This window comes from Camponotus floridanus, unplaced genomic scaffold, assembly GCF_003227725.1.
Source record: "Camponotus floridanus strain SB8 unplaced genomic scaffold, Cflo_v7.5 scaffold41, whole genome shotgun sequence".
NCBI lineage: Eukaryota > Metazoa > Arthropoda > Insecta > Hymenoptera > Formicidae > Camponotus > Camponotus floridanus.
The window spans coordinates 61,537-86,073 of NW_020229559.1; the positions used below are offsets into that span (position 1 = coordinate 61,537).

A 24,537-nucleotide genomic window follows, 5' to 3' on the forward strand; every position below is an offset into this window, starting at 1 on the left:
CTCTTTTTGAAACATGTTATTGAATGACTGTCATTAGACACTAAAAATCTAGTCAATTTTATATTAATTACGGATAATTTTTTGTCGGAACAATATAATTTAAGCATATTATTTTATTTCGCATATATCAATTATATAAACCAATTTGGAGAGTGAGTTCCTCCGGAATTATTTTCTGAAATATTTCCTCTTTGTTCAAGAAACACGATAAAAATCTCGTCTCTCCCTTCTTCGTTGCGCGTCGCGATATTGAATCTTCCCATGGAGAACGGGAACGAGATCGGAGATCGGTCGATCAATCGGAGGTCAAAGCACCGGGCGACGCGGTCCGTGAAATTCGCTTCGGAGTCCCGGCGGCGAACGTCGACGGAAAAGGGTGAGACGATTCCCCACGCGCACGGTTCGATCGCGATAATGGTGACGGCGATCGTCGACAGGAAGGCAGTTTGATTGGACGTGCACCGATCGCGTAATTAGACACGCCTCATATCTCGTCGATAGCATTGAGAAGCGTTTAGCGGGGGTGGAGGAGGAAGAGGAGGCACTGGGGCGAGGAGAAGTCCGGCCTGAGAGGATTCACGAGGTGAACGACGATGCGAGGCGTACAAGCGCGAAAGCATCGGCGGATCGCGTGCGTATGTTTACGTGGGCGTATACGATGCTTACGTTATAGTCGATCTCTCGCTCTCGTACGTGTCTCGGGCACTCTCCCCGTCGGTGTGCGTCTTCATTACGGATAGCCGTGAGAGCATTTAGATGATATCGTAATGGCAATTACCCGGCTGATCCGTCCGTGCTCGTTCGCCAATTCCTTCGTCGGAGTGGCATGGTGGCCGCACCGACTAATATTGGTTCTGCTCATTATAGCGATCTCTCGCCGGCCTACCCCTTATTGCCTTTACGTCGTGATAGCCGTCGACGTCCGTAGTGTGTCGTCGTGGGTGTGTGACCATCGGTTTGGCTCCACCTCGACATCTTCCACGTCGTAGTCGACAAATTATGTAGCTTGCTTTCATTCTGTTGATATCCAGATTTTCCAAAATATCACTGTTATATGTTTTTAATATTAAAAGAAAATATCCAAGAGACATTACATAATGATACGATGAAATTAAAAGATTGGAAGCCTTCTATGGTTAATCTAAAAATTTTGATTCCAATCAGAACTAAATTATCTTTACAACTAACGTCGATAATTTCTCCGATACAACTTTATATTAATTAGTCCTTACGATATCATCTCGGATAATCTCGTCGCGCGGCTACGGGATTCAGATAACCTTCCGATCGAGCGTATAACGGAATAGATGAAACGGCGGCGAATGCTACCGGGTTTATTCCCGGGTTGATCGCTCGCTGTATAAATGGTCCGTAATCTCGGAACGGGCAGGACCACCGCGACCGTGCCATGGTCACCGCCGTGTAATACGACAGACTCGTAACTCATATCAGAACGCCCACGCCCTCAGGTAGCGGCGACAACACCGGACAACGTTGGACACCCAGGGCGAGGACACTCAATTAGGTTTCCTCTCCCTTGGACCATCGTCCGCCGATAAAACCGCCCTGTCGTCTTGCGTGCGATTGTCGCGGCGACCACCTGCCATTCGAAAGATGATCGCTGCACTTTGCGGGAATTATCGTGCCTGATGTATTACAATCCATCGTGTCATGTTAAAATTGTCAGTATTTGCCGCAACTTCTAATCAATTTCGTGTTCTTTAACAAGAATGAATCTCGCTTATCAAACATTGGTTGATGTCATCATTACTGATAATGGTTGTTAATTTATCATGCGGCTCTTCTCCTTTCCGGATTAAACCGATCAACGATGATGGTTGCGTGTCGCGATTTTTTTCCGTAGAACGCACGATTAAGGAATTCATCGTGGCTGCGAAGGATTATCGCGCGCGCCGCAGGTATCCCGTGAAACTCCATTAAACCGCTAAATACGTCCTTTAAACATAAGTGATTGATGAGACTCGCGGGTTTTGCGACACCGCGGAAAACAGAAATGCACTGTTGGAGACACGCGGGAGAGATCGACCCCCACCATAAGAAATATCTATGTACTCCACATCGTGTGAGAGGTCATTAGGCTCCCAAGCTCGGTCGGGATCTGAGATGTCGTCGACGTAGAACGATAAATTTCCGAGGTGATCCGAAGGGGGATAACGAGGATTTAGAGATAGCGAAGAGAGATTCGCGTGAAAGAGAGAAGGAGAGGAGGGAAAAAATATAGAGGATTCTGTCCTTAACCCCGGATAAAGTCCGCTGATCCCGGTGTCGGCGGAGAAGAATGTCGAGGAATTGTCGCGAGGAAGGAGGCCACGAGGGGTCCTGTAACGATCGTAAACGTAAAGACATAGGAGCGTAAAGGTCTTAAAATGTGCCTCGTAAACCGAGCTAACAATGTATGCTGCGCGAGAAGAACGCCCGGGACAGGCGCTGGAGATCCTCTCTTATCCTTCTCGCTCGAAGGAAAGAGGGGGTGGAATCCGTCCTTCTCACTTTTCCGCGTAATCCATAGGTCCCCTCTTCGTCGGGGCCCGGAACTCCGGAGATATACGAGCGAGTGCAACCTGCCCGGTAATGAATGCATGCCATAAAACAAGGATGCCTTGATTTACTCGCCGGGCTAATGTTGAACGCGCAGTATTAATAAATTATCGGTTATTAAATGCGCGGCCATCCGTTTCCACCGTCGGGTCGTTTGCCTGTGAAGCTTACCTTTATCTAGACGGGATGATATTGATCTAGCTACGCTCCAATCCATTAGGAATCGGCGTTCAATTAATTTAATGTGTCGCGATGTAGTAGATTCGCTAAAGCACGGGATCTCGTTAACCACTGAATACCAGGGAAGCTCATTTTTTTTTACAGCGTTTTATATTTCCTACGTTTCTGAACTCGTTGGGATGATACATGATCCTTAATAATCCTATTGAATTTATTCGGATTTAAGAAGATAGATAATTTTCATTTCCGATTAGATACGGAATTTATCTTTTACCTTGATTAGACCTTCGCTATATCATAAACTTCCCTCCATGATTAATGTTACGAGATCAAAATTATTTCATATCGAGTCATCATTTCGTAATTTTCATACATTTTGTTGTCTAATAAAATCGGAATTTTCATGTGGGCGGACGTTAATTTGCATCATAGCGTAAGAATACCAGGCAGTGTGCTATCTCAATTATCTTGGGCCGAGACAACGCTTTCGTCTAGTCTGCCCGCGCTTATCCACCGCAGACTTCCTCGAATAGAGAGCGCACGATTTACGAGGCAATCTGAAAATTGAAATTTACACCCGCGCACGTCGGCGACAGGAAAGATCGGCGCGATCGGCGCCGCGAAAGTGGGTCGTAAGAAAACAGTTGTCGATCTCGCGGTCTCGAGATCGCTCTTAAGCGTGTCGCACCTTAACGCGGTGCGCTTTCAGCGGTGGTTTCACGAGACTCGATACTATTATACATCACGCCAACATCTGAGAAGGCAAGAGAGAGAGAGAGAGGAAGAGAGAGAAAGACGGGCAAATCGGCGGGGGAGAGCGGTGCGAGAAAGCAAGAGAGCGGTCTCGCGGTTGTGATTAGAGCTTGCCGCCCGGTGATTTGTGGTCGAGCGGGTCTGTTAATTGTCACCAGGACGCCCCCTCGGTTTTATATCTCTGCTCCGGACCAGCTTTTGCACGCGGGACGTGTAATGCGCTATCAACCGCGCGCTGATTCGTCTTGCAACGGCGAAAAGATAATGGAACGTCACGTAAACGATGCATAAGAGTACCTTGCGTCTTATGATTACGCTATCTCGATATATGAAAATCAATTTTAGAAATCCGCATCAACAAAAGACAGTGTCTTGGATTCTATTAACCTCGTCTTTATATGAATCTCAAACAGCTGTTTAGATTGTACGCTACACTGTGAAAAAAGTATGTAAAATTACACATATAATCAATTTAACAATTACGTTATTTATAACAGAAATATATAAATTCATGTGCTTTTAAAATTAGTTTTTTTTACTTTTTATTGTGTAAATATTCGTTTATATTTGATGAGAAATTACAAGATTAAAAGTGTAATTTTTGGATTTTATGTAAATGTACAATTTTTTGTAACATTTATATAAAATTTAAAAATTACACTTAATAAACGAATATTTACATAATAAAGAGTAAAATAATTAATTTTTGTAAAAGTACATGAATTTATATACTTTCGTTATAAATAGCGTAATTGTTACACTAATTATATATGTAATTTTAAATTAAATTTAATATGTGAAATTGTATAAATACATATACAAAATGTATTATTACATAAACATTTCTAGAAATCTACTTCTAACATGTAAATTTATTAATACAAGATGCTTACTTTACCATTTAAAGTAATAATTTTATCTATAAAATGTAAATTTACTAATGTATGTAAATATACACTTTTAATAGTTAGTCTCAATATTACCCACTATAATAGTTGTAAATTTACACAAAAATTTTTTTACAGTGTATTATGACTTCATTTCCTTTAAAAGCGATATGAATTAAATGTATGTTTCGCTAAATAAGGAAAGAAAGATTGTAGAAATGCTAAAAAATATTCTTCATTTCTAACCACATTTTTGCTAAAAAAATATTCTTGCACTTCCAATAATATATTTTTTCTACAACAAAAGAGATGCGGCAGGAAACTTGTGTGAACAATTCTCGGTCGTTCTTCAACGGCGCAGGAGGCCCGTAAAAAGTTCTCCGTAAATGGTGCACGACAAGAACGAAGTACGACGGTGTCCCGCGGACGTGTACATATGTGGACGCGTTTAAGTACGCATCACGCGCCGAGGGGAAGGAAGGGGGAGGAAAGGAGGATGGGACGGGGCGCAGCACGTGCACAATGGCTACGTCCGTCAAGGTTGGATCCTCTTAATTAACCCGACTGGTTACATCGTTCCTCCTGCGCGCGACGGACATACCGCCTCGTCCGTACCCTGTTTCGTTTCCCGAAGACGCTCCTCCGCGCCGGTCCTCCGCTGCCCGTTCCGTTCCTCGACCTTCTATTCTCCGCTTCTACGAGAAAGCGGTGTCCTTTTATCGGGATGAGTTGTGTCGCCGGCCGGTGCGCGTCGTTATTATATCACTCTCATTATGCGCGCTTGCGCCAAAGGCGGTACCGGTCTGCGGTTACCGTTCCCTCCGCACGTCCCGTTTCCTTCGTCCGGACGAGAACGGCGATGCCGCGGAGAAGCGGGACGGTGCCAGGACGCGCTCCGGGGAACTACCGTGAGACGATTACCGCGCTCTCGATCCTTCGCAGGTGGTGGTAGATGCGCGATAAGAGGGAACTCGCCTACGGTAGGGTTGCGGCACGCGATGCCCGGTGCGCGATAACGACTGGCATCACGGGAAGGTCGAAGTGTACTTCCTCGAAGCCTTCTTTCCATGGACGCCTGTCTCTCTTCCGCCCAGGTCTCTGTTCCGACTCTACTCGTTCAGGGTCTGATTCGTTCCCGAGATTGGCTCTCGGGGACACAGGTGGAACTTTTCTCTCTTCCTCTCTCTCGGCTTGTATATTTCCTTGCACTTGGTCCTTCTTTATTTTTTATTAAAATAAGTCTTTTCATTTTGTTGGATAAAAATGGAAGATTGCGAAAGTCTTTGGATATTTTTGTTGTCAATTTTGCAAATCTGAATTCTTAACTGACGGTAGTGAAAACGTCATATTAAAGAAAGACTTTGACATCTGTAAGCGACTATAATAAATCGTCAGAGTATTGTATCTATTTAGCAGTATTATCTTTGGCGAAAGAAACCTCACAGCTCTCCAGCACTTGTCTCCAGACTCCGTATCTTGTAATTCCAAGGGAACACGTCGGTCTGCCTGGTTGCGCATCATCCGGACGAAAGAATTCGCGTAGGTGTTCCGCCATCGATATGCAGGTGCGATTACCGGATCGTCTCGCGATCGTTCCTCCGAAGAAACGGAACAGGGTCGGCCGATCGCATCACGATTCGAACAGCTTTAAAAGTCACGACTGCATGACCACGTGAACGTCGGACACGTAGATTATTTCGCTTCAATTCAGATCGTACGGCTTGAAAATTCAGAACAAGAAAGGAAGTATATCAAGGTGATAAATACCACCGTCTAGAAAAAGATTTAATCTCTGATTAACATGCTTGAAATCAAAACGTTCCTCTTAAGCGTTTATTTTTTTCTATTTGTTGTATGTTTCAACGTGTGCGATCTCGAAATTTGAGATGAAGTATCCTATGCACACATATATAGCCAGTCAATGAGATTGCTATGCTAATTCCGTTAATGTCGCATGAGTTATGGCGCGGTGATTCTTTTCTTGGCGGGAAGAAGCGTCCGTTTGCGGAGGCGAAAAAGACGACGCTTTCTATGCAGCCACCGGTGACGATACTCTCGCATGTATCTTAAGACCCGATAAATTGAACTTAAGGAGGAGGAAACAGAAAACGGAAAGACGATTCGAAAATGAGAGGGAGAGAGAGAGAGAGAAAAGGAGAAACCAACCTTGGCATCGTGTGCGCGGTAGTCATAAACGCCTTATCGCGAGCCGAGCTGCGAGCATTCTCGCTCGCAGTAACAGGTGAAAAAAGGCCACCGTAATCTACGGTAATTGAGATCCGATACCAATTAACGACCGCCCGATGTAAATGAGCGGAGCGTTAATGTCGCGCGGCGGTGGCGCGTTTTTGAGACGAGCTGGAACGATAGGGATACGAGGAGCAAACGAGGCCCTTTTGTTGCTCGACTAAGGACGATAATTGAGCGGATAATCGGTAAATTATTGAAAGAATACTCGGTAAGAGCGTGAATAATGTCGCGGTAATCTTGGCATACATCCCAAAGAAAGATGGAACAGAATAAAGTAGAATTTATATTGTAAGAATTTATATTGTAATTCGTGTGTGTTTTCACAGCTTTATCAATGCACAATATCGGCGATAATTATCAGTACATCTGTAGGTCCTTCGTTAATATTGTAATCTCGTTTTAAGTTTAAATATATATCAGATTTTTTACTCCAAATAACATTTTTAGTGCACTTGAATTGAAGATATGAAATGACATGGGACAGCTGAAGCAGCGACTATAGATTTGCAATCTTTTCGAAATAAATATATTGACAACTTGAATGATACTCGTGGACGATTAAAGGATGCAAGGGTACGAATGTAATCGACACTACATCCATAGAAAAGATTTCTAAATTTAATGTTATTACACTTCAATCTATCATAAAATAGGATCGATATAGTGACAGTCATATTTTTTATTAAAAAAAGAATATTTTAATCTTAAATGGAAATTTCTTAAATCTAGAATGAAATGATCCTGATACTATCTACAAAAGACGACAGACGCATATCGGTTTCGCGCAACTATTGGCTAATATCAAATTATTCTAAGTGCAAGAATATATAGCCTAGATTTCTTTATATTATTCTTGTTTCCAGATTATAAAGACAATCTTATTTAATTCGAGAGAGAAGAATAAGAATTATTATTTTAGTTTTAAAATTGTTTCATAAGATTGTGACTTAAATGTATGATTGTGGATTAAATGTATCAAGAATATTTTTCGTCCTATTAGAAGAAATCCTTTCTGAGGGGGTATAATTATCCGGAATACAAGACAAAAAATTCGCTAAATTTGCTTCAAATATTAAACGCGCATCTAATTAAACAAACATGAGGGTTGGCGTTTTCTATATATGATTTTCTCTGTATGACTGTTGACGCGACCAAAGAAAATAGTTGCTCGTGGAAGGTGAGTTTGCATGTCCGCTTCGTCCCCGGAACCGTGAGGTCGTCGGCACATCGTCCTCCGCGGCCATCGCCGCTTAATTCGCACCCACGCCCGATCATTAGCGCCGATTCCCGACCTGCCTCAACATCTCGCATTATGCGCTCTCAATCATGCCGGCCGTTCACGGCCGCCTAGTCGCCCGGGGAGCCGTTCGAATCATCGCTCCTCCTCTCCAGCGTCAATGACGCTCTCTATCTCGTAAATAACCGAGATTCTCCGTAATTGTTTTAGATGAGTACCTGTCACCTGTTGGCTGCTCTAGCGCGGAGGTGACGGGGAAAAACAGAGAAGTAGAGGAGAAAAATTTTAATGCGGCACGCAAGTCAGGAAGGAAGATGGAGATGGACGATAAATCAAGCATCGGTGCATCACTCGAAGACTGATTCCAGGTAAAGAAGCAACGAGAGAGGAAGAATCGTCGAAAAGGGAGATTTGCAAAGAGGGAGGATACTCGAGTACACGTGGGATAAGTAAATCATAGGGTAAGTAAGTAAATCATTGATGATTGCAACGTTGGTCGCCCACTCGGCTCCTTTCAAAGATCTTTCTCTTTTTGTATCTCTTTTCTCGTATCTCCTTATGTATCGCATTTACGTTTTATACGTACAAAATTAACATTGTGTTTATCGGAATATTAATGAGTCAATTAAAGCAAAGATTTCACTCAAGGCAATTATGTTAAAAGTAAAAGGGTTAAATTGTTGCCAGAGAGATGCAAAGATTTCAACATGTTACGAAACAGTTTGGGATAAATCTATGAAAAGCGAGGAATGTCGTTCTTCGAGGGCTATACCATTTATTGCGAACACATTTATATCATCGTTAACGATAGCACAAATATCGATTGCTCGCGGACCAAGCCAACATTTTGCGAGCTTTTACGTGCAAGATTTACGCGTCGAGAATCGTCGTCGTGTATATCTTAACGACAATCTCGACACATTCGGGGGATGAGATCACTGCTCCGGACAAACATCATTTCGCTGAAATTCGCGTGTCGCGAGTAAATTTACCGGACGTTTATATCGCAGATTAGCAAATACATTGTGCCGCCCGTTGGTCCGCATAAATGAAAGATAATCTCGCCCATTCGCGGAACCATTGCGTGTCGAGAAACGTTTTCTCGGAACACAATGTCGAAACGATGTGCACTATCGCCGCAAGCAAAAGTGAAGGGCCATAACCGAATGATTAGATATCTCTGAACCTTAACGTGCGTCATTATCAGGAACATTAAATGTCTTCTACAGACGACATTATATCTCGTATCATGGGATCGTTATTACGTTGAACGAGAAAAGTCAGCTATTCCGTAGCGTTTGCCCTAATAGGACGTCCAAATAGTACTTAAGACAACAAATGGCAAGAATTTTCCAAGCCATTTGATCAGATTTAGCTTCGGTAATCTCTTCAAATGGATGTTGAACATTAACTGAATATTTTAGGTCGCTTCTTCCGCTCTTGTATCTTAAACACTTGTACCTCTAGTCTTTTTAATGATCCAACTTTTAAATAATCCAAATAAATGAAGCAACATTTGTACGTGCCATAATTTCACTTTCTTCATATTTAAAACAATTTTAATTTGAGTAAAGCTTCTCTGAGCGAGGTCCGACGAGAAAACGCTTGCCTAATAACGCGAGTTAAATGAAGCGGGTGTAATTTATTTCTTCTTGACCGATAAGATGAATTTCCGTGTTCCAAGAGAGTAGTGCGAGCTTCATCTTAAACGTCTATTTATAATAAGGCGACGCTTATGTACCGCTTATATCGTCGGCACCGCTATCGACCACGCTACTTACGACCGGGTCCGCGCTACCAACGTCGTCCCGTCAGCGTGGATCCATTAGTCACCGGTTGACACGTTGACGGCTACCGTATATACCCACTACCGCTTACCTTGATGGACCGACCGTAGGGGCCGAGGAGGCGCCGGTTACGAGTCGAGAGAGGCGAGATCGTCTTCGTGCGAGTCGCGCGCGGGCAACGGCCAGTTAATGCTATGCCTGTTCTGGGCGACGGTGACACTGCCAGGGAAAAGCGTGCATTATCGTACGTGGCCGGGTATATTCCAGATATAAAAGAGAGGAGGAAACCTATAAATTAGTAGAGCCCGAGATCGAGTCTCACGCATGTGAAGCTCGTGACGCGCGCGCATTTATTATCATAAGCGACGTGTCGGCTCAAAATTATTCCGCCCGCAGTTATCGCCGCGAGTCAGCGCCGATACCTGATACTGGAGGAGACGATTTGAATATTTCCCGACACGATGTGCGTTATGTATCTCGGAAAAATCACTTCAGTGCGAGAGACTTCATAGGTAGATGTACCTTTTAGAAGAGATCGCAGCAGATGTGACTGCGATGGTAGATATATTTAGAGATTACGACTGGCTGAAGAAGCGATAAGTACCAATCAGATTATATCTGAGAATTTAGTGATATGGTGGAATTCATAGAATTTCTCAGAGGAATGCACGAGTAATGAACTCGACAATACATATCTGAAAATAAATGTAAAGAGGTTATTTATAGTTTAATATCGTGGATCTCGATCAATAGTTAAACTTCAAGTCTAGTAATTAAGACTCACGTTGTTATAATGACAGAAAGTACGGTGATATTTCTTTCCTTTTAAAAGAGAAAAGTTTTAGAACGTTTTAGAACTTTATTTACGTAATTTCAACATCAAGACACATAATTTCTTTTATATGGAAACTATCCAATTATTTTCTCGACACCCAAGTTTTTTTCAGAGCAGGAAGACCGTGTCTAGGAAATTTGAAACTGCTTATTATGAAATTCTCGTTGATATATGAAGTAAGAACGCATACTCGAACAATCGTCGATTTATTAGAAAGCTATCGATTTGTCTCCGACTTTGCCAACCAATTTCCATTCGCTTCTCAGGCGAGTGGAGCGGAGAGAAGAGCGAATGGTGAAGATGAGGTTCTCATAGGATGCGTAGGTTCACCTACGCACATTAGAGGTCAGGTACGCATCTTTCAGGCGCCATTATGTTGCCTCCGGCCGACGAAGGAATTACGTTGGCACACGCGCGAGCGCGATATTTATAATGCCATGCTTAATTGTTGTCCGTAGATCAACCGTATATCGTAACTTCTCTGGAAACTCGCCCACGTGAAAGTGCATACGCGACCCCGTCGCATAATTTCTAAGATCGCCAGCGGACTTTTCGCGGTGGAAGTAGAAATTTTGTGAACGCCATTTTTTATTTCGACTTTCCATTCATCTTGCTTCTTCATGCAGCTCTTTGGCCTTCTCACTTTTTAGAAAAGCGAAATATATAATTACATTTATAATTAATTTTTGTGAAAAAACTCTTGGTTTAATTATAAAAAATCTTTATAAATTAATTGTAATGATTAATGATAGCGATGTGGGCGAAAGAGAGAGAAAATATAAGAATTAAATCTGTATTGTCTCCCTTGATGGGCTGTTTTGCTCTCGCACATAGTTAAATGAGATGCTAAGAAAATAAATTCGTCAAGTTTACACAAGCTTGAGGAGACTAATGCGTCCCTGCGTAGCAAGAGGTCATAGGTGGCTACCGTACGCTGCCTCTGTGCGTTGATAGAACCTCCTCGTGGAAGGAGCAAGACGAAGGCGACGAAGTAGACTTCTTTCTCGAGGGGCTGCCTATGTCTCTCCCACATCTACCGAATATATATTCACTAAGTGTGATTCTATGTACCAGCCACCGGTATCCTTGATGCGGAGTTATATCGCGCATCAATTGATCGCCGAAGTAGGTAGCAAGATACGTGCTGGAGGATAAAACACGCACAGGAGGCTAATGTAAGACGGCTTCGTAATGAGGTGACGAGAAACGTTATGATCACGACAGTGCATTCTTATCCGTATCGATAATTCTTTCAAACGTCTCGATAAAATTGTTGCAATAAATTCCGAGAAGTATTCGATAATACTTTTCGCAATTTTACGTTGCATCATACGGAGGGATAGAAAATTATGATCGTGAAAATTATGCAATCCATTGAATGCAGCGTTTATTTTCACGAGTATCATTATCGTAACTGGAAACTTGAGAAGTGTATTACGATGTTTCCGAACGCGACGCGAAACATAACGCGTCACTAAATGTCATCGTCGATGAGCGCGTATCGCCAGTCACATTGGTTCATTATCATTCGTGTCGTCGTGCCTATGTCTTCCGTCCGCGGTTTCCTTTAACTCCATCCGATGCCTCGTTTTATATGGAGCACAAAAGGGTCCGCATGAGACGCAAATGCACGCGCACTTTCTGCCGTTTTTCGACATTCGTGTCGCGGTCAACGGAATTCACTTAAGCGGGGAATGCGTGGCTCGTGTTCGCAATCGTTTCCCTACCGAGTGCATCTCGTGCTCCGTCCACATACTCACTTATCCGCCTTCCCTTATAACGCGAACGCGTTTCAGCGAGCACCATTCGCATTGACACCGATTTGAATACCGATGTGGTACAGGTGCGATCGGAAATTCGAGACGATGGGAATATCGTACGCGAATATGTCAAATGCACGCATATTTCGGATTCTACGTGCATAGGTAACGAGGAATGAGCTTCTTCAACGATTATTATTTTTCTTCCATTGCTTTGGTTTCAAGAAAATTTAAAAGTTTTTAGAAAATTGTTGACACAAATGTATCAAATAAATACGAAAGTGCAGAATAGATTTCTTCGATTTTTTTAAAAATTTTTATTTTATCATAAAGCAACGTATATTGATGCGTGTATATGAACGCAAGAAGTTATGGAACGGTACATTTTTACTTTTCCTGATGGTAGTGGTGCGCTGACATTATTTTAAAATCGCGGCACACAAATGCGCAACCTTTAATCGTGCTCCGACGCATTAAGATGACAGTTATTCCTTCAGCCAGGCGCGAAAAAAATAATAGTGCCCCTTAAGAAAATACGCACGTGAGCGCAGCTATATTTCTCAACGCTGCGAAACATTTTCTCGGTTGCACAGCGTGATGTCGATCCGACGCGGCGCACGCATTGCGCCAAATAAAATGATATCACTGGTATTATAAACCTCGCGCGAACAGTCAAGTACCGATCAGAAATGGGCCGTGCAAAATTGCAAATACCTGTGGCGGTAATAAAGTCGAGCTGTAATTATTTTATTGCACGCAGGCGCGGGTGCGTGTCACGTTAAAGGCTATAAATATAAAGACACTCTTCTATTCTAAAAGCCTGCCGATTATTTAGCGGAGTCCTTATGTATCTGCGTCTCGCACGCGCGCGTCCGCTACATTGATAATCTGATAAGCACTTTTATTCGGTCGGGCGTGGTCGGGGAATTAGGGCGGAATAAATGAGGCAGTCTATTATCCTGGAAATGGAACGCACGAGATTTCCGATATATCGTCGTATAGCGACCGTGCACTTTCGTCTCCTTTGCATACCGATGATAAAGTGAAAAGTATGTTAATTTTATCGGGCGCGGTCGCGACACACGCAACGAAAACGAGGCACCGACGCATTGTTTACGGCGCTTTACATTTTCACGTGCGTGCCTTTTGCTCGGTATAATTGAATTATTATGCGCGGATATTGGGGTTACGTATTATACTCTTTGCCACGAAACGGTTGTCAAGAAGACTTACTAATACAGCGAATTAATTTATTTACGATTTGTTCCATGAAACAGTTTGTAATTTAAATTTGTAAATATGTCGCACATTTTACATAAGGATAATTGATGTGCAAAGGGGTTCTTGGATTCTTTGATTCTTTTACAATATGTATAATTTAATATACGGCAATAAATAAAATTAATTGAATACAAAATCGGCGATGACAGAATAATAGCTTATTATTATCTACTTCGTATTTCAATTTGATCGAAACTAATTGGCATTCTCCCAGCACAATAATTTTCGAATTTCGCCGAGAAGAAGGTCAAGAAACGCAGAGTTCCATAAATTTGCAATTAGTTTGCTGGCCGACCGATTAGTTAACCTGGAACTATCGTCTATCATGACGCCGAAAAAATGAATCGCGCTGGCTGCGTAGATTTAAATCGGAGACTGTGAAAGTACAATAGTCGTGGCTGCTCACGTGTGAATGGCTATAAATTCACCGTAACCAAACTGAATAAGTTTGTCTAGCTTAGTCTTTGCGAATTTGCATCAAAAGACAGCAACGTAACCTTCCGCATAACGCGATAAAAAAAAACTTGCATAAATCAAGGAGCCGGCAAAAGAGTGGATTTTAAACTGGATATCAAAGTCGGAACCGAGGTACCACTATCACTATTTTCACCCGGCTAGAAGTAGGAAAGCAATCGCCGTAAATCCAGTCATACAGTTACTCCGATATCCTCTGGTCGGGCAAATCCGGTCAAAAGTACCGCCGACATTCGCTACTGACGTTGGACCGATCTTGGCACCGGTCGGTTCCCGATACCGCCGACACACAAGAGGAGAGATAAGGGTTTTCTTATTGAGCGGCGATCTCGAGAGGAAGGCTTCCCGGTGTATCGGCACCGGTACACGGGTACTGCATTACTCGCTCGGGTAAGTCCTGGGTAAGACGCTACTGAATCACGAGATAGGAACATCGGCTCCCTTGCATTTTCTCGCGTCGTCCCGACCGCAGGATTCGGGTCCTAGTATCGGAGACCTGGTACGCGCCGATAACTAACGAGAAAAAGAAACGCGTGCGACGACTGCTGGGACTAATCGAGTGTGGCCCTCTCTTAATTTAAGTCGACGATATCGCGAGACTCGCCGCGCGAAGCATGCTCGATACATTGATAGTTTGCACGTGTGCATGCGACACATACTCTCGAAGCTGACTAAGGACCGACACACAATGAGATACGGGGATAACGTACGAGGAACAAGGAATAGACACAAAAATGCAAGCTACATAAACAGAGTATCGATTATATAATGCTAATGTTAGAAGTAGAATATCATTTATATTTTTTAATCAATTAATATTTTTAATTAATTACAACAATAATATTTTTAATTAATTAACAATTTTATTATCTCATAAAAAAGGAAGGATACACCTTTATTATCTAAATTTTCTTTCCATTACGCGCTATTATCAAAACGGAACATGGAAATTGATGCAAGCTAAAATTCCGTTTACACAGACATCATCGAACGGTGTCTTCTCTTCGAATAATCTCTTCCTCCCGCGAGCTAGTAAACAGGATAATAGTTTGTCGGAAAGAGCTAAAGCGCAACCGTTGACTCGGCCACCCTTTCTCGATCTTCCGCTTGTTTTCTCTGTATGGAACCGCTATCGGTTGCCGCGACAGAAAGCGCAATTATAAATATACAGCGCGGCAAGACAGAACTGGGCATGGTTCGCGTTTGCAGATTTTTCCTGTTTTAAGACACGCGTTGCTCTTTACGTCCACGAGCACGTACGAGCGGCGGCAGGTGTGCGTATAACTCGTATAAATATCGCCGCGCGGCGATAATTATTCGATACTTTTAGCAGAACTGCCGTGGAAACAGGCTGTTATTATCGTTTCCCGATATTCAATCGGCCGTCGAACCGCTTACTCCCGCGCGTGGCGAACGATGAAATATGCCGGCATTACGGTACCGTTTGAGAAAGGCGCAAGAAGCAAGATTGCAACAATGTCCGTAACCCTGTTGTGCATCGTTGTATGCAAACGTATAACGCGGCCGCCGCGGCTTTCCGCGAAACGTACAAAGGAGTGAATAATGTCCAGCGTTAATATATAGAGGCTGCTATCGCTTAATTTGTGTTGGCGCAGAATGTTATTGCGCGAACCGTTATTTATTGAGCTATAAATTGTTACGTGTAGTATTCGCTATTGAATCGTATTACGAGTGTCTGTCGAATTATAAAGTATAATTATTAAACGCTTACTTTACATACCTTACCCGTATAAACCTTTAATTTCATTTCTCGCGCTTTTAACGCCGTTTAAAATCATCTTAACCTGCCGTAGAGGATGTACCCTCTGAATATCGTCAATTCCCCGTTGGAATTATTTATACATCCACGATGGTCGAGCGCGCCTCTCTTTATCCGACGAAGGACATCGCCAGGGCCGTCGATCCTCGCGAGTTTCAGGGATGAAGGAAGGTAGGGACACCGCAGGCGAGGCGAGGAGAGAGTCTCCTCTCTCTCGACGTAGGCGTTCCGGGTATACAGGTGCGACGGCACCGAGAGCCGCGGATAACATCGCTTAATCACACGTGACTCAAGCATACGCGCTCCACCCACATCTCGTTCCGTATCTCGCGCGGATTATCTATGCAAAAATAAATAAGCTACTAAGTAACGACCGGCCCCCGGTCGCCGGAAAAATGGCCGCGCGCGGGTATATTACTCGTGCCTCGGCCGTCGAACGATTCCGCGGCGCGTCCCGCGATATATTTTTCATCGATGCCGGTGGCAAAGGGTGGTGCCCTCCGCGCTACGTATCGTTTATTGATTTACAGTTGCAGATGTAACCCTTTCTTCCCTCCCCCTTCCCCCGCCTCCTCGCCGTTCTCTCTGTCTCTGTCGGTCTCTCTTCGTTCTTCCTCGCGATTAACATCGACGTTCTGTGTTATGCGAGATGCGCAGCGCATACATCTCTCCTTCTGGCTCCTTATTACGCCGCATTTTATTGCCCGCGATATAATCGACATCGTTAGACTGATTAATCGTTGAAAATTAAATGGTACGGCGCGCGCGGCGTCCTTTTCTGACATCTTTACAAAAGTACTCGCGATATCGGTCGCGAGCATCGGACGCGCCAGACGCGCTCCCCGCTTGCGTTACATCGTAATGCACCTTCGACACAATGCCGGGGCCTCTCTCTTATCCATCGGGAAGAATAATGGCGATAGCCCCGGGGACAGTGGCCGTGTATATTTTATTATGCTCGGCAGCAGTGTCGATAAAAAGGTGACAAATCCCTCCTCGATTTACTCGTCGACTCGGCGCGCGATGCATAATTGACAACGGGAACGTTTCGCTTTCCGAGCGAGGTCGTAATTAAAATCGTTGAGACCTCGCAACGATTCCGAGAGTAATCATTAGGAGGAGACGAAGATGATGGCGACATCGATTGTAACATTCGAGCGGAAAGAGGCAAGAAATTGCAAAGCGCAGGCAAGATTTTCTTCGAAACGACTTACCGGAAACATCACTAAAACGTACATCGGCGGTGTATTTTCTCACCTCGCGGTATTTATCGTCATGGTGGGGGGTTCTACGAGATCGTAAAGATCGTAGAGACCCCCTCGATCGTCATGGTGTCCATAGAGAATCCCGGAGAGGCGAATCGCACTCGCGCCAACAAACTCGTCGCCGTCCACCTCGTGGGCTAGTAAAGGTTTATGACCAGGTAATTGAACACCCGTGTCTCTCGGGATTCCTCGGGGCTGATTTAAGCCGCCGTAATGCCGCATGGACGGGACGCTAGCAGGTATTCCCATTTACGGGGTGCACGGTGGGATCGGACGCTCCGGTGTCGCGGGGTGTCCCTACCCCCCACAAAGCACCCACGCGTGTCGCCATTATCTGAACACTTTGGATACTGCCGAGGCTATTGTATTCACGGGCGCCCCATAAGAAAACGTCGACTTGTTTTCCCAGCCTTTCGTTTTATCCCTTTACTCGAGTCGGGAATGAATCGTTGAAACTTTTCGCTTATTAAATGTTTAATTATATCGATTTAATTTCCTCGCGCGAGAGTTTCTAAATATTTAGAATGGATTTTAGCTCTCTCAAAGGCTGTACTTTATTTAATAATCGCATTATTTTAGTACATCGTACATTACATATTCTTCCAACTGTATCGCGAGGAGCATCGTGAAATCTAAGGCTCATAAATTCCAATCGACGGCGATGCTTCTACCGTATTAGTGCCTCGAGAATGGTCGTTGTTAAAACCTAAGCCGTGTTTGGAAAAATGAGACACAGTTCTGCTGTAATTCTAACACATTTATTACAGCCGTGTCCGTTTAAGTTCCAACGTTAATTTCATCTCTAACATCGGCCTACTTGCTCTTCCATGCCTCGGGACTTGGTATGCCACGCCTACTCTTTTTTAATAAGAAACGTTTATAGCACGGACGTGTTGCTAAGTCTAGACCTATTTCTAAATCTGAAACTATCATAATTTTATTTGACGTAAAATAAGGATTATTAAAGTTTGATTTTTTTCATAAAATATGCTCTATTATTCCGAATTGATCGAATATCTTTTCCAGTTGAATTTTCTAATTGAAATAACGAATTAAATTTCAATTTTTTATTACGTAAAAGTAAAGCGTGTGCAAATTTGTATGACCGTAGCGTTTAATCGCAAGATGTTGGACGGCTTCGAGAATTTAATTAAACGCCGGCGTTTACGCGGTTCAGCCGCATTGGCGACATACGATCACGCCTGGTGTTTCCACTTTTATAGCGCGTGTTAGCGCGTGAATACATATAAATTAACTGTGGTTACACACCGCGCAGGTAGGTTCTGTGGATTTCGCATTTGCCTCGCGTAATTCCGCGGCGAGTCTTGCACGTAGGTGTCCTATAACCTGCCGTCCGCGCGATTAGGCGTCGCAAGCGAATACGCATGAATCATTGCGGGGAAGCGAGAGTCCCGTTTACACCTGTTTACATGTCGAACGCTCGAGCCACCCACGGTCTGCGGAGAATCGAGATGCAACGCCGGAGAGGCAAATCAACGAGAGAAAGAGGACGCCGGGGCCGCGGCGGGCGCGAGGAGGAGAAGAATAAGAAACTGTCGGAGAAAGAGAGAGACGTAAGAGAGGCTCGCTCTTAACGGCCGGTTTGGACCGGCAGCTTCGTGTGAGGTAACGACATAAAATCCCGAGATCTTACTTATACGCGCGTCTCTCTCGCGCGATAATCTCCGGTACCCCCTTCCCCGATCGTACGGTCCCGCTTCCCCCGCATCGATCTCTTATTTAAGCGCCACGTTTCTTTCCCTGACCGGTGGCCTTCCACGTGGGGAAAGTGAAACACCTAACTGTCGCCCATACAAGCCCGGGCACGGACGTTTATTGCGTATCCGAGCCGGTGAATTTGTTTAGCCGCGCGTATCAACGCGCGCACCCGTGGACCCCACGTGTGCGCAATCGAACGGTCCATACCAGCGGCGTGTTGGATAACGAGATAAATTTGTATGTCGCCGGACGAAGGGACAGGCGGCAGGGCCCGACAAGTAAGTCGATAACGATGCGGCGGGTCCGCTGTCGTTAAAGTCAAGACGAATTTTTCAGCGGTATATTTCCTCGAGCACGGTTTCGAACAGTTTCCATCCTTCCAGGATTCCGACTCTGAATTTTTACAGACGACGGAGAACAAAACGAAGTGCTTTATATCAAAATACTGCAGAAGTGGATATAATAGAATTGTTGTTCGTGTGAATATTATTGTTTACATAAATCTTTCTCTCAATATTTCGCAATTAATTTAAGTATCAATTTTAAGTAGTATTCAACAAATGTGATTACCATTATTATTATCTCTTTTTAAAATACTAGACTAATAATAATTAATATAATTGAGAATAACAGAGGAAGTATCGTATTTTTTATATTTGGTCGTTCTTTAAAAATACGATGCTGTTCAATATCAGCATGTTGCTTTATCGTATTTCAGGCGTGCGATGTTTAAGATACCAATAACACTTTGGACGCTTTTTCGAATCTATGCATTCACTCAGGGGTGGTCCGGGGCAAAAGAACCCCGGGGCTTATCGGGGCCTAAGCCCGGGCCGTTACCTACTGCCGTGACGGGATCTCGAGATCTCTGGTGGCCGGTTGGTTCACGGCGAATTATCATACGCGAGGCGAGATTTGAATGGCGAGCTTATAAACGACGCTGCGCACATCCCGCGTACTCGAGAAGATATCGCCTTCACGGTGGGTCATGTCCTCGAGTCAGGATCTGAATTGCTATTCGACCAATTGTATCGCCAACAATTGTCTTTGAACGTTATAGTCATCAATCGCGTTGGGAATAGGCGAAACTCCGCTTAAAACAGGGTTCTATTCGTGGAAGAATGATAGTGTCGCATCTCGAATATCTCATCGAACGCAACGCGACGAGGAAAATGTACAGAGACAATATGCTATGTAAATAACGCTTTTATGCCGCCCACATGTTGACCGAGATTGTCACGTAAGCGTAGGCCACACGACCAAATTTTATGAGATACCTGTTTCGTTAAAGTCTGTCTTTAAAATCGCGCACTACCTTGCGACGAATGCTTTAAACAATTTCAGGTAGATCATTATACTTGTTGTTTAATTCATTAATTATTTATATCTATTTAATCGATTAATAAGAATAATCGATTAAGAAGAATAAGCTTTATATTTATTATATTTATTATATTTATATTTTTTTTTTGATTATTATTTATCTATTAATTATATTTATATATAATTATATTTATATTAATTATGATTATATTATTTATATTAGTTTTATATTTATATTTATTTATTCGATTATTATTATTTATCTATTAATTACTTATTATTCTAATTCTATTTTTCTTCGATAAAAATATTTTAAAAAAACAAAATAATTTCTCATTCTTAAATAGTTTGGATTTTTAACAGTTTTACGTATACGATCAAGCGGACGGTAGGTTCTTTTATCGATACAACGGAGATATCACAATGTTTTTCTGGCGTACCTTTCACAAATATACGCACACGACGTAGACTAATGTATTCAACTCGATTAAACAAATAGAATCTCTTACAGGAAAGCTTATACGATGCCGGTCTGAGAGGCCAAGCCTTATAGATATACAAAGCCCGACCTCCCACCTGGCAGACGAGATCACACAGTCCGCGATTATTATTTTTATGCTTCGCTGGTCAGTTATCGTAATTGGCAATTACCAATAATATTAGATAATTTTGTATATATTTAATAACGATGGGAAGAAATATATATTTCCGAGAATGCATCAACATTCCCTCGCAAGTCACGAGAACGGGGTGACGTAAATCGATTTTTCATCCCTTCGACTGGAACACGTTAGATTCCCAGGCGTTATTTCGCAAGCTTTATATTCCAAGCGGGCAGGAAGAAGGCGCGTAAGAGGACGCGTTTCACCATTTATCTCGTCACCGTCTCCCCGGATCACCGGTTGCCGGTGACATCGATAAATCAGCGCTATCGGGGCTTTCCATCAGCATTAATCACTATAATGATCCTCAGCGCGCAATCCCGAGACAAGGATCCAAATACCGATGCTGCGGCTCCGGGCACCGAGATGTTCACCATTCGGTTATCTCTCGGGACCTCGGGTCACCGGTCATTATCAAGTTGTTATCTTCTCTACGAAAAGTCTCGGACACAGTCCGCATCCCCTTCTGTCATCTCTATCGCCCGCGACGCTCTTTCATCTCGTTCGCACCGCACTGCGCGTAGGGAATGCCGGTGGGAGGACATTGGTCCTTGAACCTGCTTATCTTCCACTGAACTCAAGCCACCTGATTCCTTTCCCTCAGCCAGCAACCTGTTGCTGAAGCGGCAACCTGCCGGTATATATTTGCCAATGTATGTTTATATCATTAATTATTATTATGTTTGCATAGTAAATATTTTTTTATAAATGATATATTTACAACAATATAAAAAAAATTTATCTCTTTATCGTAAAATTGTACCAAAACTTTTAAGGATGTCATCTTCCTTGAGATGTTTAGAAATATTCAAATTTCGATAAATTCACATGCACAACTGAATGAAGTAAACATAAATGACGCTGACAGGATAGAGTGCTCAACGAGTTGATTCTTACAGACGGAACTTGCGCGTTTCGCAAGAATACGCGTTGCAGCGGAACCTTTTATCGTTCTCTGCAGCTAGTTGCTATTGGTTCCATTTACGTCGCAGCCGCTCAGGAGAGCCGGCCGGATGGAAAGAAACGAGATAAGTCGAGTCGTGCGGTACGCACGAGCAGCCTATCTCTGCTCTCGCAGAGTTCTCCCTTTTTTCATTCTCCTTTTCTCTCGAGAAAGAGAAAGAGAGAGAGAGAGAGAGAGAATTTTCTCTTTCCGCCGACTGCGAAGCGAAGTCGGGCCAGCACAATCTGTCTCTTGGCATGTGATAAATCAATCGCGCTCGCGGACGTGCGAGACACGATCAGCGACCCTCGCACGTTCACCGTGCGCACGCATACAGATGCGAAAACACGCATAAAGATGCGAAAAACGGGTGCGAGATAGGCAAATACGCGCGCGCAAGAGCTGGTGAAATATACGAATAGCTTGGAAGACCGACGACATCCTATTGTCATCGGCTAACTAGTCAGTCACGGTCAATTTAATATCGATAACTTGCCTCAGGATCGCAGTATCTCGACGATGGATACTGTTGGAGGAAGGGGATTGCTACTGGACGACGCGCGTTTTTCCGGTCCACCTACGCGGAAGGTGTCGACGCTGGTTTGTTTCTACGACAAACGACGTGAAATCCGAGATTTTATAAAGTTACGACGGATGTCCCTCGTAATGTGGAGATTATCACCGATAGAATCATTTTTCACGCTAATTAATGAAGACGTGTTCCTTCGAAAATGCTGTTATCTTATTACTTGGAAAAAGTCCGAGAGGACATAATTCACCGTATTAAATATCGACAAATTATTATCGATTAGCTGGCGTGAAACTGAGATAATAAATGCGTGCTCGAATGGACCGCACGGGGCTAAACTGTCATGCCGTTTTTGCGTCAAAACCAGATCGGCTAACGACTCTCGACGTTGCTGGCGCGGGAATAAAACTGATTTATGCATTTGCGCGTATCCTGTACTTCGGGGAATCATTTACAAGCGGTAAACGCGCGCGATATCCCGGCAACACTTGATTTCCCGTAACATAACTCGCCGCAATATCGTTACCGCGATTTCAGCATGAGTCTCGCTATGGGGGTGTCCTCTGATTAATGATATCGATTAGCCTGTTCCGGGAATGAAAAAAATAGTCGGCCCTTTCTATAATTACCTGCCGGATAACAGCAAACGAGTGCCGCTGCGCATCGCGGTGATCGATGAATTATTACTGCCGGATGTCCACGTTGATTACGGCAACGCTCCGGTGGTCGGCCGATCCACGCCCGTCCAACGAAATTGTTCGTCCTACATGCTCTCTCTCCTCCGATGCCACTTATCAACTCCTTCATCGAGCCTCCTCGACGAATAACGATGACGGTAGTCTTGCGCAACCTGTTGGAGGTTCTCCACCTTCGCGACCTCGAGTGCATCCACCGGAGAGCACGAATTATTATCGTCGGCACCTAACACGCATGATTGAGCGATCACGGCCTCGCTGGCGGAACGCGAGCACGATCAGATCGAGAGATTCGCTCGTGATTATGCAGATTAATTGAGGTACAAGGTAAATTGATACTAGTGACATTTTAGAGAAGAAAGAAAGGACAGATTGTTTATCATAATTAATTTAGAATAAGTCGAATTAATTTAGAATAGAATGTGTACACATTGTAGATTTATCTGTACCATATTTTCATTGTTGTAAGAAAAAATCAAATTTAATAGAACGAAATCTAACAATGCGATAATCTTCGATGATTATGCATGCAGTTTCGAAGCTAGAAGTGCAGGCGGTGATCAGGTTTATCGATATGCACCATTGCTCCGCTGCAAGGCTCATTACCTCTATAACACCCAGGATACATTCGTATCGCCAGGGCCTTTTTAATAAGAACTCTTCGGTCAGGAAAGCAAATACGCGAGACACATTGATAGACGTTTTAATAGACCGCATTATTTCAGTAATAGCCGACTCATACATCTTGGACTAGGAAACGTACGCATTAAACATTCAGAAAGCATTTATTTAAGCGTAAGCTTAAGTGTTGCAAACCATTACGTTCTTGTACTGTTTTCTCCGAATACCGTATATTCCTCTCTCTCTCTCTCCGTGTCGTTGGCAGAGTAAGCCTTTCATTTGAAACAGAATGTGTTATCTTAAATAGCGTGATTGATAAAGGCGAACGAACAACTCAATATGCGACGTCAATCTTGTCGGGCTGACCATACAAAGCATTATCGATCAATAGCGCGAATGTGTAAGACAAATCAATGCTATCACAATAAGCTTCCTCCCTTTCCTGCCTCGGCCAACGTCTCTTTCATCTCCTTCATGGCAACGTGGCGCGTACGCGAAGAAGGCTCTCATGAATATTCAGCGTACAAGTTGTCCGCGAGACGCTCGCGGGTCCAGCGGCTGACATATACTCTTGTTGATCATAAGTGGGTTTGTTTCGCTGATTGTTGTCGCGTCGTTGGGGCCCCGAACCCGGGGGACGCGTTGAATATGCATCGCCCCGGGGGGCCCGGCTTTGCTGGCGTGCCCCGCGATATGGCGCTCGAGCTTATAGGTTCTATAATTTGCACCGTGCTGATAAGAGCCGGGGATTCGTCTGCCCCGTTGCGCCCAGGCATCAGGTTCGATCGCTCGCATCCGGCACGTCGAAACGCTGCGTAACTCCAAGGTGTGCCGGTCATCGCTCATTCGGCGCCGTGACTAACACACGAGACGCGAGAATGTCCTAATGCGACTTGTCATTTTGAAATCGCATAACTGCATAGCTATTTTAACCTAATACAATTTTAATCGTGTATACCTGGCTCTATTTTTACATATATTAATATAGGTATTATTC

General features: G+C 43.7%; 1 long non-coding RNA gene across 2 annotated transcripts in view; it reads left to right on the forward strand.

Moving 5' to 3' along the window:
• LOC112638966 overlaps positions 1–24,537 on the forward strand; it is a 119,544-nt gene that overhangs the window by 39,487 nt on the left and 55,520 nt on the right. For both annotated transcript variants that reach the window (XR_003123234.1, XR_003123235.1), the window contains one exon: positions 8,077–8,327. This is a non-coding gene — a long non-coding RNA (uncharacterized LOC112638966). The remainder of the gene's footprint in view (positions 1–8,076; positions 8,328–24,537) is intronic.